Raw genomic sequence first — 14068 nt, 5'->3', positions numbered from 1 at the left:
TTGCAAGCTTGGTAGTTGATTAAATGTCCTTTGACCAGTATCTGGCCACTTGGAGTGCCTCTGGTGTTACTGCAAGAAGGTCCTCCATTGTGCATGTGGTGGGGCTCAGGTTCATTGCAGCAGGTGGTCTGTGGTTTGCTTTTCTCCACACTCGCATGTCGTGGATTCCACTTTGTAGCCCCATTTCTTAAGATTGGCTCTGCATCTCGTGGTGCCAGATCACACCTCACTGATTGACTTTGCAGCTTCATGACTACTCAGTTGTTCATTTAAGCTTGCCATTGCAACACTCACACTTGCATTAAACAGGCAAGAGTTCTTTCTCCCACCCTGGACATTCCACAGGTATATAAAATCCACTCCACACTCCACTCGCCTCACTGCCAACAGAACCTCTGAAGATGCCAGCCACAGATACAGGCAAATTGTTAGAGAATGCCACTGGAACATGGCCATACGGGCCAAAAAACTCACAGCAACCCAAAATAATTATCTATTTTACTTACATCGTATTGGGGATATTTACTTAGAAGTAAATTCGACTGAGTTCATGGGATTTACTACTAAGTAAATCTGCACCTCTGTTTCATGGATCAAGCCCCAAGGTGGCTTAAACAAACGCACATTTATAACACTGAAAACTCTGTTTAAAATGATTCCATCTATCACCATGGAGCTTGGTGAAATATTTTGAACTGAGATATAAAGGGGAACACAGAGTACACAAAAGTTAAAGTAATACTACTACTTTTTAATCATAAACAGTTTGCTGCATAATGGATGGTGGAATTGCTAAAAACATGGCAGAATTAAATACATCTGCTTTGAAAGAAGCAGCCTTTGTAGGAATTGCTCAGGCTGCTGGAAAATGTGATAGCAAAATTACTGAAGGGAACATGAGGCATTTGACAGCTATTTATGCAATTTTTTACAACAACAAAAAAGAGCTAAAGGGGATTTTAGTAGTTGTGCCAATGCTGAGTCTCACTGTGGACTGAATTGGCTTCAACAGTTTGCATTTTTCCAATTATTGATGTGGTTGCTGCCCCGTGAAAGCCCCGCACTCACAACAAATGAACTCATGAGCCTGTGCCAAAATGAACTATGTAGAAAAAGCCATGTCGAAAAGCCGATTAGAGAAGGAATCCTAAACTCCTGGGGAGGGCACTGAGGTGCTGTTTGGTAGTGCTTATCACATCCTCTGTGAGGGGAAAAAAATTGATCATAGGCAACTAGATGTCAAAAACGGAGTCTACATGACAAGGCAGACAAAACAACATGCTCATTTCTCTGACTCAGAAGCTTGATGCAAAGGGTTAAGTCCCACGGCCTATTTGTAGCTCCAGTGCTGTTCCTCTAATCTGATCCCTGAAATGCTTCTATAATTAAATATGATCTCCATTTCACTTTGACTCAAGTAATCAGTGAACTAGGAGGAGAAGGAAATTCACACTGTATAGGACTTTATCACACAACTAATTATGGCAGGATAAAAGTGTCTTTGGATGGAGCTTACTGCACAGTGTAGTCGCATTGTACTTGCAAAGATCATCCCTTTTCATTGACAGGAAAAACCGATCAATGAATTAAATAACATTGTTATTCCATCACTCTTCTTCTTGCAATAATGTCCTTTCTCTGCAGTCAAGCTATGGCTAAACTGAGGAAGGTCTCACGAGAGCACTCAGACTGTGCAGTTGCGGTCAAATAGGGGAGGAAGGGGAAATAGGCAAATCTGGGTATGAAGCAAGGTTGTGCAGAAGATGGCTTGGTTTATACTTATTGTTTATAGCTGGAGACTGGAGAGAGGTATTTAAGCACAGCTTATTCAAAGTTCATGCCATAGAGAAATACCTCTGTGAATATTGAACATGAAGTTCTGCACTTTTGCCCATTCAGCAAGTTTGCCAATATCTAGGAGAGACTAGTTCACCCTTTCCAGAAAGCAACTATTGTTTGAGTATACCTTTGCAAAATGTTTGGGACTAGAAGTATTCAGTATTTTGGATTTTGAGACGTGGGGATTTTGGAATATTTGCATATACTGTATTTCACCAAAACTAAGGTGCCATGTAATTTAAGGTACACCCTGTTTTTGAAGCTTCCATCTTAGGGAGAAAAAGGCAATTTTCTTAGAATATTGTTTAGAATTTCTTCTGCATGCACAATACTTGTGGCACAGCTGGCTGGGAGTCAGCTGCATTAGATCACTACTGACCAAAAGGTTATGAATTCAAAGCCAGCCCAGGTTGGAGTGAGATTCCGATCATTGTGTAGCTTGCTGTCGACCTTTGCAGCCCGAAAGACAGTTGCATCTGTCAAGTAGAAAATGTAGGTACCGCTTATATGGGGAGGCTAATTTAACTAATTTACGATACCATAAAAACCTCCAGAAAGCATGCAAAGAATGAGGAAGTACTCCATCAGTGTCACTAATAGACAGTGAAGTGACAGCACCACTGGTGGCCAGAATACCCTCATGAAGCTGGAATGTTAAATGGCCTCTGTGTGTCCGTCTATATATGTTGTGTGTCTATGGCATTGAATGTTTGCCATGTTATGTACGTTGTAATCCGCCCTGAGTCCCCTGTGGGGTGAGAAGGGCGAAATAAAAATACTGTAAATAAATAATAAATACATTTTGTTTCAAGACAGCTTTGTAGTGCCATCGTTCCTGTAGAGTGCAGAGGGGGTATGAAGAAACCCATAAGTCATTTTGCTTGCATGAGTCTTATTTATTAAGGCTATGTCCTATTGGGGAGACAGCAGGAAGTGGCACTTAGCTAAAATATAATAATAATAAATAATAAATAATTGATTTATATACCGCTCTATCTCTCCGAAGGGACTCAGGGAGGTTTCCAAGTATCAACACCAGCACATATTTATTTATCGTGTCATCCGCAACCAGAACATTGTATTACATTGTAGCCCCATTTCTTAAGATTGGCTCTGCATCTCGTGGTGCCAGAGCGCAGTCTGTTCAGCGCCTTCCAAGTCGTCCAGTCTTCTGTGTGCCCAGGGGGGAGTCTCTCATCTGGTATCACCCACGGATTGAGGTGCTGGGTTTGAGCCTGCCACTTTTGAACTCTCGCTTGCTGAGGTGTTCCAGCGAGTGTCTCTGTAGATCTAAGAAAACTATTTCTTGATTTAAGTCATTGACGTGCTGGCTGATACCCAAACAAAGGATGAGCTGGAGATGTCTCTGCCTTGGTCTTTTCACTATTGGCTTCAACTTCCCGGCGGATGTCAGGTGGTGCAATACCAGCTAAGCAGTGTAATTTCTCCAGTGGTGTAGGGTGCAGACACCCTGTGATAATGCGGCATGTCTCATTAAGAGCCACATCCACTGTTTTAGTGTGGTGAGATGTGTTCCACACTGGGCATGCGTACTCAGCAGCAGAGTAGCATAGCGTAAGGGCAGATGTCTTCACTGTATCTGGTTGTGACCCCCAGGTTGTGCCAGTCAGCTTTCATATGATATTGTTTCTAGCACCCACTTTTTGTTTGATGTTCAGGCAGTGCTTCTTGCACATACAGAGTCACAACAAAAGCAAAAATAACAGTAAAAACAACATAAGCATAAAATTATCCCAATAACACACATATAAAAAAGAAATCCTGCCAGTTCTCTATACCTTTTATTTGTTAGGGCATGGGAAGGAATGGGTCAGAACAATTAAAAAGGCCGGGCCATGACTGGTACAAAATCAAAATAAGATGGTCCTGGAATTTGGGTACAATACTGTCATAGGCTAACAAAAATAGCGGGAACGGGCCTGTGGCTGCTAATTTCCAGAATGACCAGGGTAATAGATAGGAGATGCAAGGCCATATCCGACAATGTCTGGGCTGGGCTAGCACTGGTCACTCTCAAAGATTTGTTGAAACCATCAGGTCTCAGGGCGGAGTACAACATATATACACAACAGCAAACATTCAATGCCGGGACATAAAACCATAAATACATACAAACATTAAAATCACTTACCAGAACAACATAAGACATCTCAACTATGTGAAGTGCTTGCATCATATTTCCTGGGTCATTTTTACATCAGTTTTGTTCCCTCTTAGGCACTTTTTCTTCCAGCCACCTTCTCTTTTTTCTTCCCTTACTTCTATCTCAAATGCCGCCTACATCGTTTGCTTAGTTCAACCCTGTTTCTCCCCTTCATTCCCCTTTATTACTCAATTTTCTGGGTATTCTTTCAATGCTAACCTTGGTATCCAATTGGCAAATTTTCTTTGTCTCATGGAAGTACTTTATAATGACATTTCTCTTCACATTCATTACCCCAGAGGTTGAAATGTTTATGAACATCCTAACACATCAGCGTTATATTCTCAAACACAATGCAGTCTCTCAGAGAAACCAAGAAAAAATATATTTCCTAAAATGTTTACTAGATTTTGAAAAAAAAATATTTCCAGTGTAATTATTTTGATTATATTAACAGGGAACATTAAACACACATTCAATTTTTGCCACTTCATGCTTTTCTCAACAATTTGCATCAATAAACGGCACACATTCTACTGAAGCCTATTCTTGTGTGTGATACCTTAATGATTCTGAATAAAACAGCCTTGCTACAATCAGTCAGATTTTCAACAACAATAAAAAGGCATATGAGTTATTCAAACTAAGACTTACTCCTCCCCACCCCCCTCCAGTCATTACTATTTGTACAGATTTTGACACTTTTGGTTGTTTTAAGCACATGAAATTCATGGCACTGATATAATAGTATGGAATCTGTTTAGCAGCTGCTTGTCACAAAAATATTACTTTGTAATGTGTGTATGTGTGGAAAGCAAAATGTGGGTTCCTCGTTATTTGATTCAATTAACACAAAGCGTTTTGTACTCAAAGCCTTTCTCAATTCTGCCAAACCTTTGTCAAATGCATTGCTTTCTGTAGGGTAGTCCTTTTTTGTGTGTGCTTTCAAGTCATTCCTGAGTTCTGGTGACTCAGGGTTCACCTGGCACAATTTGTTCAAAGTTGGTTTGCCCTTGCCTTCTTCTGAGGCTGAGAGAATGTGATTTGCCCAAGATCATCCAATGCATTTCCATGACCAAGCAGGTAATAATAATAATAATAATAATAATAATAATAATAATAATAATCTACAAACAAAGACACAACTCTGTGGCCCAAATGATTCATTGGAACTTATGTCACAAGTACCCCCTACCAGTAGTAAAGAACTGGTGGAATCATAAACCTGCCAAGGTAGTAGAAAATGAACACGCAAAAATACTGTGGGACTTTTGAATTCAGACTGACAAAGTTTTGGAACACAATACACCAGACATCACAATTGTGGAAAAGAAAAAAGTTTGGCTTATTGATGTCGCCATACCAGGTGACAGTCGCCTTGAGGAAAAACAACAGGAAAAACTCAGCCGCTATCAAGACCTCAAAATCCAACTGCAAGGGCTCTGGCATAAACCAGTACAGGTGGTCCCAGTGGTCATCGGCACACTGGGTGCTGTGCCAAAAGATCTCAACCGGCATTTGAAAACAATAAATATCGACAAAATCATGATCTGTCAATTGCAAAAGGCCACCTTACTTGGATCTGCGCACATCACTCGAAAATACATCGCACAGTCCTAGACGCTTGGGAAGTGTTCAACTTGTGATTTTGTGATATGAAATCCAGCATATAGATCTCATTTGCTATGACATATTATAGTTTTGTTTTAGAATAATAATAATAACAACAACAACAACAACAACAACAACTTTATTGTTATATCCTGCCACCATCTCCCCAAAGGGACTCAGGGAAACTTACATGTGGGAAAGAATGTCCACAAGTCATAAAAACAAAACAATCCATTAAACCAAAAAAACAAACAAACCCACAATTAAAATAAAAGCATTGTAAAATACAACAATTAAACAAGAGTGGCATTGAAGTCCATCAGACAATGCTTTACAAAAACCAATGACCAGAATTACTAAAATGGGTGTGACCAGGCTGTAAAAGGGCCAGGCATGTGCAAAACAGTGTACCATAGGGCCAGGGAACTGGGTGAAGTGCAGAGAACAGAGTAATGTGTGGCGACTTAGGGACTGGGCATTTATAAACTAGGGACTAGTCATTCTCAAATGCTTGCTGGAACATCCAGGTTTTCAGATCCCTGCAGAAGGAGGACAATGTGAGGGTTTGCCTAATTTCTCTAGGGAGGGTGTTGCAGAGTTGGGGGCCACTACCAAGAAGGCCCTTTCCTTCATCCTCACCAGCCGTGCTTGAGATGGTGGTTGAAGCGAGAGGAGGGCCTCCCCACTGGATCTTAGAACCTGTGCTGGGATTTGAATCATGGTCTCCCGGAATCCGAGTCCAACTCTCAAACAATTGCAACATGCTGGTTCATAGTATAGTCTTCAGTTCCTACAGTAACTTTCCAGATCCCTTCCCTCTACTCACCTTTCAATGGTCATATTTTTTCAAGAAATATAGTTTACATTTCTTCTTTCACAAGTGGACTGTACACATTTATGCTTCTTATACCTTCTTGTATGGCTCCTCTCCATATTGAGTGTTTATACCCTTGAAATACTTGCTTCCTTATCTCTCCACTACAGGCTATATATTAACTTCTGAGTCAGGCCAGAAATATTTTGTTTACTTACTCAAAATTTAAACTACTCGAGCCTATTAATGATTCTGGCCACTCTTAGTTGAGATCCCTCCAACTTGGATAATTGGGGTGACAATGAAGTTAGATAATGGTATGGGATGGAAGAATGAAATAAATGTATGATGCTTCAGGATGGAGAAATGTGTAAATAGCAAGTAAATTAGTTCACATGTCCTGGCAATAGAAAACTGTTCTGATACCCATATTCACTTCAGCTTTTGGCAATAAAATACAATGCAATTCTCACCAGACTGTTGATTATCTGCTTCCAGAACTCTTTTTCATGTTTGACAGAGGTGTGCAGAAAGAAGAAATTGTATGCTCACACACAGGTGAAAGTCGCATTCAGTAATATTTGAAATTGCTTGCTTAAAAATTGATAATATCATTGCTATACAAATGTAATAAACCAACCTCAATCAGTATTTCCAAACTTAAATTGACTGAATCAATTTTGATTTCTTATTTCAATAGCAAGGTCAGTCCAGTCACTTCAAGATGCCATCCATCCATCTTGCCCTTGGTCGACCCCTCTTCCTTTTGCCTTCCACTTTCCCCAGCATAATTGTCTTCTCCAGGCTTTGCTGTCTCCTCATGATGTGGCCAAAGTACTTCAACTTTGTCTCTAGTATCCTTCCCTCCAGTGAGCAGTCGGGCTTTATTTCCTGGAGGATGGACTGGTTGGCTCTTCTCGCAGTCCAAGGCACTCTCAGCACTTTCCTCCAGCACCACAGCTCAAAAGCATCGATCTTCCTTCGCTCAGCCTTCCCTAAGGTCCAGCTCTCACATCCGTAGGTTACTACAGGGAATACCATGGGTTTGACTAGGCGGATCTTTGTTGCCAGTCTGATGTCTCTACTCTTTACTATTTTATCGAGACTGGACATTGCTCTCCTCCCAAGAAGTAAGCGTCTTCTGATTTCCTGGCCACAGTCTGCATCTGCAGTAATCTTTGCACCTAGAAATACAAAGTCTGTCACGGCCTCCACATTTTCTCCCTCTATTTCCCAGTTGTCAATCATTCTTGTTGCCATAATCTTGGTTTTTTTGATGTTTAGCTGCAACCCAGCTTTTGCGTTTTCTTCTTTCACCTTGATTAGAAGGCTCCTCAGCTCCTCCTCGCTTTCGGCCATCAGAGTGGTGTCATCTGCATATCTGAGGTGACTGGACTGACCTTGAAGGAGCTGGGGGTGGTGATGGCCGACAGGGAGCTCTGGCGTGGACTGGTCCATGAGGTCACGAAGAGTCGGAGACGACTGAACGAATGAACAACAACAAATTTCAATAGCAAACAATTAAAAACCATATAAAATAGCATGAGTATAAGCCTAGTTTTTCAACCCTTTTTTAGGCTGAAAAAGCCCCCCCCCCCCCTCAGTTTATACTTGAATCAAATTTATTTATTATTTTACTCTTATTATTATTATTACATTTACATTATTTTACTCAGTTATTATTACATTTATTCTTTTACCCTATTATTATTGGAAGGATATATAAGCACATTTACAAATTTATGTAAATACTAGCCGCCCCCTGCCATGCTTTGCTGTGGCCCAGTCTCTGTATATTGTTTTGTGTGTGTATATATGTGTATATGTGTGTTTTATAATGTGTTAACTTGCCTTATTTATTTTATTTTGCTACTGTATGTATTTCATCCTGATGTAATTTTTTGTTGTCTGCATTCTGTATTTTATTTTGCTGTATTGTACTTTGGGCTTGATCTCATGTTAGCTGCCCCGAGACCCCTTTGGGGAGATGGTGGCAGGGTATAAATAAAGATTATTATTATTATTATTATTATTATTATTATTATTATATTTGTGTATATGTATAGATATGTTTGTGTATATATGTGGTTTTGTGCGTTTCTTGTAATGTATTTTTTAATATTTTGGCTTTTTAAGTCTCTTCCACGGTGTTTTTCTGTGTTTTTATGAACGATGGTCACTCATTGGCCTGATATGTGTATTGTGTCCAAATTTGGTGTCAATTCATCTAGTGGTTTTTGAGTTATGTTAATCCCACGAACGAACATTACATGTTTATTTATATAGATTCAAAAACTTTTAACCTACTGATGCTTCAAGTAATGTAATTTATTGGTATCTATTTTTATTTTGAAATTTACCAGTAGCTGCTGTATTTCTCACCCTCGGCTTATACTCAAGTCAATACGTTTTCCCAATTTTTTGTGGTAAAATTAGGTGCCTTGGCTTATATTCGCGTTGGCTTATACTCGAGTATATACGGTAAATATTGCTATGCAAAAAATTCTTCTTGCCTATATTTGTGGATTTCAATTAAATGCAACTGAAAGCTAGTATGGCGTTGTGGGGTGGTTTAAGTTTCAGATAACAACAAGGGTTTGAATCTCTGCTCAGCCATGGAAACCCACTTGGGGAGCTTGGGCAGGTTACACTCTTTCGGCCCCAGAGGAAGGCAAATGCAAATCCCATCTGAACAAAGCTTGAAAGAAAATCCAGTGTTAGGATTGCCATAAATCAGAAACTACTTTAAGTCACACAACACCGACAATGAAATCCATCAGCTCTACATTTCATTGTATTATTTCTCCCCATATTTTTTTGTCGCTATTAGCAAATGTATTGCTAATTCCCCATTTTCTGATTCTATTATTTCTTTTACATTAATTATGTAAATGGATGCAGTGACAAATGATTACCTGTCATATTTTCAGTTTCTGCCAAAGGAGAAAGCATACATTTCCTTACCAATATACACAACCAAAATATGTGATAAATGTCAGTATATACTACTCAGCATACCCAGCAACAACCTGTAACCTATGGATGGATTTTTCTCAAATGTCCTAGAGACAGTTGCCATCTATAATGTAACTGATAAAAGTTTTGTCTTGTTCTTACACAACAAAATAGAGTGTACATGTTTCCCAATCCATTTCCAAGTGTATAAAGAACTAAAAAGGGTAAAGTTTTCCCCTTGATATGAAGTCTAGTCGTGTCTGTCTCCGGGGTGGTGGTACTCATCTCCATTTCTAAGCCAAAGAGCCAGAGTCGTCCGTAGACACATCCTAGGTCATGTGGCCAGCATGACTGCATGGAGCACCGTTACCTTCCTTGATCTACTCACATGTGCATGTTTTCGAACCGCAAGGTTGGCAAAAGCTGGGCTAACAGCAGGAGCTCACCCTGTTCCCTGGATTCGAACCTCTAACCTTTCTGCCAGCAAGTTCAGCATCTCAGCGGTTTAACCTGCTGCGCCACCAGGATGCGCGTATAAAGAACTACTTTCCTAAAAAATCGTTTTTGTGCTTTTGTCTGATAGTTAAGTCTCTGAAGCAATTTCCCAAATAACTAAAGTAATGCACTCAGTATTTCTTTTGGATTCTTTTTGAAAAGTAACTTCTCAAATTTTGGTTTGACTAAAAACAATTCATTTATCATTTGTGGTACCTGCAAACAAGAAAATAAATTTCATATCAAAGGTCAAATTTATGATGGATAAAAATATCTGTTTTTTCTGTGCCACTCCTAAATAGATAACATGATGTAACATGAGTTTTATTCCTGGGTTATAAACATCAAATCGGGGGGAAAAAAACTATTTTTTTTTGTTTTTGCTAGACATCCTGCAGCATATTTTGCTACGTTTTTCAATGGCTATCTGATATGAGTCTCAACCAATTCAACATAATTTGTGGCAACCACAAAAACTAAGTTTCTGGAGTATAACAACTACTTTTCAAGTAAGTACCACACAATTATACAAGAAATAACACCTTCAAACCAGGAACATTTTAAAAACAAATTACATAGTGTAATCTGACCTTTTCTCAGAAATTGATATTGCTCAAAAATTATGATTTGCCAAATGTTTATATGAAATGGCACCCAAACCTTCCATTACACCAGACTTAATGGATTGAACTACAATACTAATATATCTGGAAGTTTCTATTGTGTAAGAAAAACACCTCAATGCAACGTACAGGAAGAAGTCATTATACATAAGAGCCAACAATGTCATGTGGCAGCTTAAAAAGCCAATGGGATTTTGGCCTGCATAAATAGGAGTATAGTGCTTACATCCGGGGAAGTCCTGCTATTCCTCTATTCTGCCTTGGTCAGACCACACCTGGAATCACACTGTCTCCAGTTCTGGGCACCACAATTTAAGGGAAATGTTGACAAACTGTAATGTGTCCAGAGGAGGGCAACTAAAGTGATCAAGGGTCTGGAGCGGCTTAAAGAGCTGCAGAAGTTTCTATTGTGTAAGAAAAAGCCCTATGAGGAGCGGCTTAAAGAGCTGCAGAAGAGAAGGCTGAGAGGAGCCATGATGACTATGTATAAATATGTGAGATGAAGTCATAGGGAAGAGGGAGCAAGCTTGTTTTCTGCAGCCCTGATGACTAAAACAGAACAATGACTTCCAACGACAGGAAAGGAGATTCCACATGAACATTAGAAAGAACTTCTTAACTGTGAGAGCTGTTCAGCAGTGGAACTCTTTGTCCTGGAGTGTGGTGGAGGTTCCTTCTTTGGAGGCTTTTAAACAGAGGCTGGGTAGCCATCTGTCAGGGGTGCTTTGAATGCATTTTTCCTGCTTTTTGGCAGGTGGTTGGACTGTGCAAAATATACATTGTGAGGTGCAGGTGCAGTGATGCTAGTGCAACATGTGTTTTGATGTTTACGATTCTGATTGTTTTTATATTTTATCTGATGTTTTTAATTGCTTGTGTTTTTATCTGTAATTTTTTGGGCTTGTCCCTTGTAAGTCACCCTGAATCCCCTTGGGGAGATGGTTGGCGGGGTATAAAAATAAAGTTATTATTATTATTATTTGAAACACAACAAGATGAGTCCACAGCAGTTAAGATTACTCTGCTGGCTGTTGTATTGGATCACACGTTGGACACTTCCCAAGTGTCTAGGGCTGTGTGATGTATCGGCGAATAATACGTGAAGATCCCAGTAAGGTGGTCTTCTGCAGCTGGCAGATGGTGATATTGTCAGCACTGATTGTGTTTAATTGCATGCCAAGGTCTTTAGGCACTGCACCCAGTGTGCCGATCACCACTGGGACCACCTTGACTGGTTTGTGCCACAGTCTTTGCAGTTCAATCTTTAAATCCTCATATTGTGTCAGCTTTTTCAGTTGTTTCTCTTCAATCCTGCTGTCACCTGGGATTGCAACATCGACAATCCATATTTTATTTTTTATTGTGTTCCAAAATTCTGTCTGTCTGAATTCGGAAGTCCCAGAGTAGCTTGACATGTTCATTCTCTGTAACGTTTTCTGGCTTGTGATCCCACCAGTTCTTTGTCGCAGGCAGATGGTATCATTATTATTATTATTATTATTATTATTATTATGTGTTAGGAACTTCACATTTACCCACCCACCCAAAGACCCACCTATCCACCCACCCACTTGTGTGCCTATCCATCCATTCACCCACTCACTTACATGAGTGAGTGGTACTCAATTTTAATAATTTCAATACAAAATTAATATTTTGGCCAAATCCAGCCTTCTACATCATTTTATGTTGCTCACAAGGCTTTCAAAGCCAGGACAAAAAAAATCCATTTAGACAAGCTTAGAATTACAAGCGACCTTTTGAAGGCAACCATAAAGTTGATGTAGCCCTCTGTGAAAATGAGTTTGACACCCTTGTATCAAAGGGACCACAACTCTGCTCCTTATTTCACCTGGCAGCACTTTAAACGCACCGTGAGAAATAGGAGGCCTCAAAATCTAATAGGAATGCGACTTCAGCCTTCTTTTTCCACTCCAAGAAAGGATGCCTTGCATTTTTTAAAACATTTCCTATTTGCTACCAAGAGTAGCAGTGGAAGAGGACAAATTCTAGGACAAAATGCCAATCTCTGTGCACGCATTGTTCAGAAAACACGATCGACCAAAATGTTTCTGAAATACACATTTCAAGTACATAGGTTTTCAAGTCTGTCCAGAAAGGAATGGGGATCAAGTACAATCCAGGCATGCTTGGGAAGTCAGGAATGAAATAGGGGATATGCTGTCACTCGCCCAGTATTTATAACTCATGCCAAGAGAGAATGAGAGAGAGAGAGAATGTGAAATCAACAAACTAAGTTAGTGGCAGTGCAAAATAAGCTCCAAGTAGCAAGAAAACAACACTTTGAAATCTTGGACTTTTTTGATATGCATTCTATTTTTGTTTCAGAAGCAGTCATAAAACAGGGAATATGTATAAAAGTGGGGGAGGGGGACCCTGTGACATTCAAAGCATAAGAAGCCTGAATTGTTTTTGCTCCCAGTGTACTGAAAGTTTCTTTCCTACTTTTTTTATTCTTATATTTAAAGCAATACTGAAACAACAAGTCTTGCTCAGACTGCTTAGATGTCACTCAACAAAGACTTTTGGAAGACAGAACGCCTAATCTGTAAACTTTTAAATTTTCCACTGCGTGTGATCAGTTTTCTGCCAGCACTTTTTTACAGCTTTCTTCCTTGCTGACACTGAGCATATTCTTCTACACATTAAGATATATATATCTTTGCACTACACTACACATTTTTTTCTTTTAATACCACAGAAATCTATTTAAGACCAGAATGCTGTACTCACTTACTGCTTCCAGAGTGATGTTCTTCTGAGTAAACATGCATAGGATTTTTGCTGCCCACCTTGCCCCATCCATGTTGCAGAGTCTCTTCTTACTCATGGACTTGGGACAGGTCACTGCAGACAGAATGAACGCTTTCTTACCTTCAAGGGATTCTGTCCGAAGAAGATCTGGTCAGTATCATGGGATCTCAACCACCAGCATGTCCAAGAATAGAAAAGGATAGCAGTGTCTTGCTTTTATTTTTGTGCATTACTTATTTTTACACACATTTCCATAGACTGTAGTCTCTACTCCAAGGAGCTAAGACAGTTGAGCTCATGACATTTGGTATTTGTGCCGTCAGGGAAATGTGGATTGGTTTCAGAACTACAAGTGCTCTCTCTCTCTATATATATGTAAAGGATGAGATATTGCAGGTAAGCTATTATATTTCCTCATATGTAACTTGAATTTAGACTGCAATTTTCTAACTTTTATTCATATGGTTTAGATCAGGCATGGACAAACTTTCTGATTTGGGGGCCACATGCTAGCACTTCCTGCTAAAAGGACTGGCTACTCAGTGAGGGAAGGAAGGAAGAAAAGGGAGAAGGAGAAAGAGGGAGAGAGGGAAGGAAGGAAAGAAAAAAGGGAAGGGAGGGAGGGAAGAAGAAAGGAAAAAGAGAAAGATGGAAGGAAGGAAGGGAAGAATAAAGGAAAGAGAGAAGGAAAGAAAGACAAAAAGGAAGCAAGGAAGGAAGGGAGGAGAAAGGGAGAGAGGGAGGAAAAGGGGAAGGAGGGATGAAATGATGGAAGGGAAGGATGGAAGGAGA

General features: G+C 39.8%; 1 protein-coding gene across 9 annotated transcripts in view; it reads right to left on the bottom strand.

Annotated features, from left to right (window-relative positions):
* The window catches only part of CCDC141 (coiled-coil domain containing 141), a 143065-nt gene extending 129505 nt beyond the window's left edge, over window positions 1-13560 (bottom strand). For 5 of the 9 annotated variants that reach the window (XM_060779805.2, XM_060779854.2, XM_067471245.1 and 2 more), the window contains exon 1: window positions 13256-13383. The gene's annotated coding sequence lies outside the window, so the exon portion shown is untranslated. The other 4 variants (XM_060779814.2, XM_060779838.2, XM_060779823.2 and 1 more) reach the window with 4 other exon arrangements.
* Window positions 13561-14068: the final 508 nt, after the last annotated feature.

The sequence above is a fragment of the Anolis sagrei genome, chromosome 1, assembly GCF_037176765.1.
Source record: "Anolis sagrei isolate rAnoSag1 chromosome 1, rAnoSag1.mat, whole genome shotgun sequence".
Lineage (NCBI taxonomy): Eukaryota > Metazoa > Chordata > Lepidosauria > Squamata > Dactyloidae > Anolis > Anolis sagrei.
Note: the sequence above shows the minus strand (reverse complement) of the source record. Positions and strands in the feature narration are given on the sequence as shown.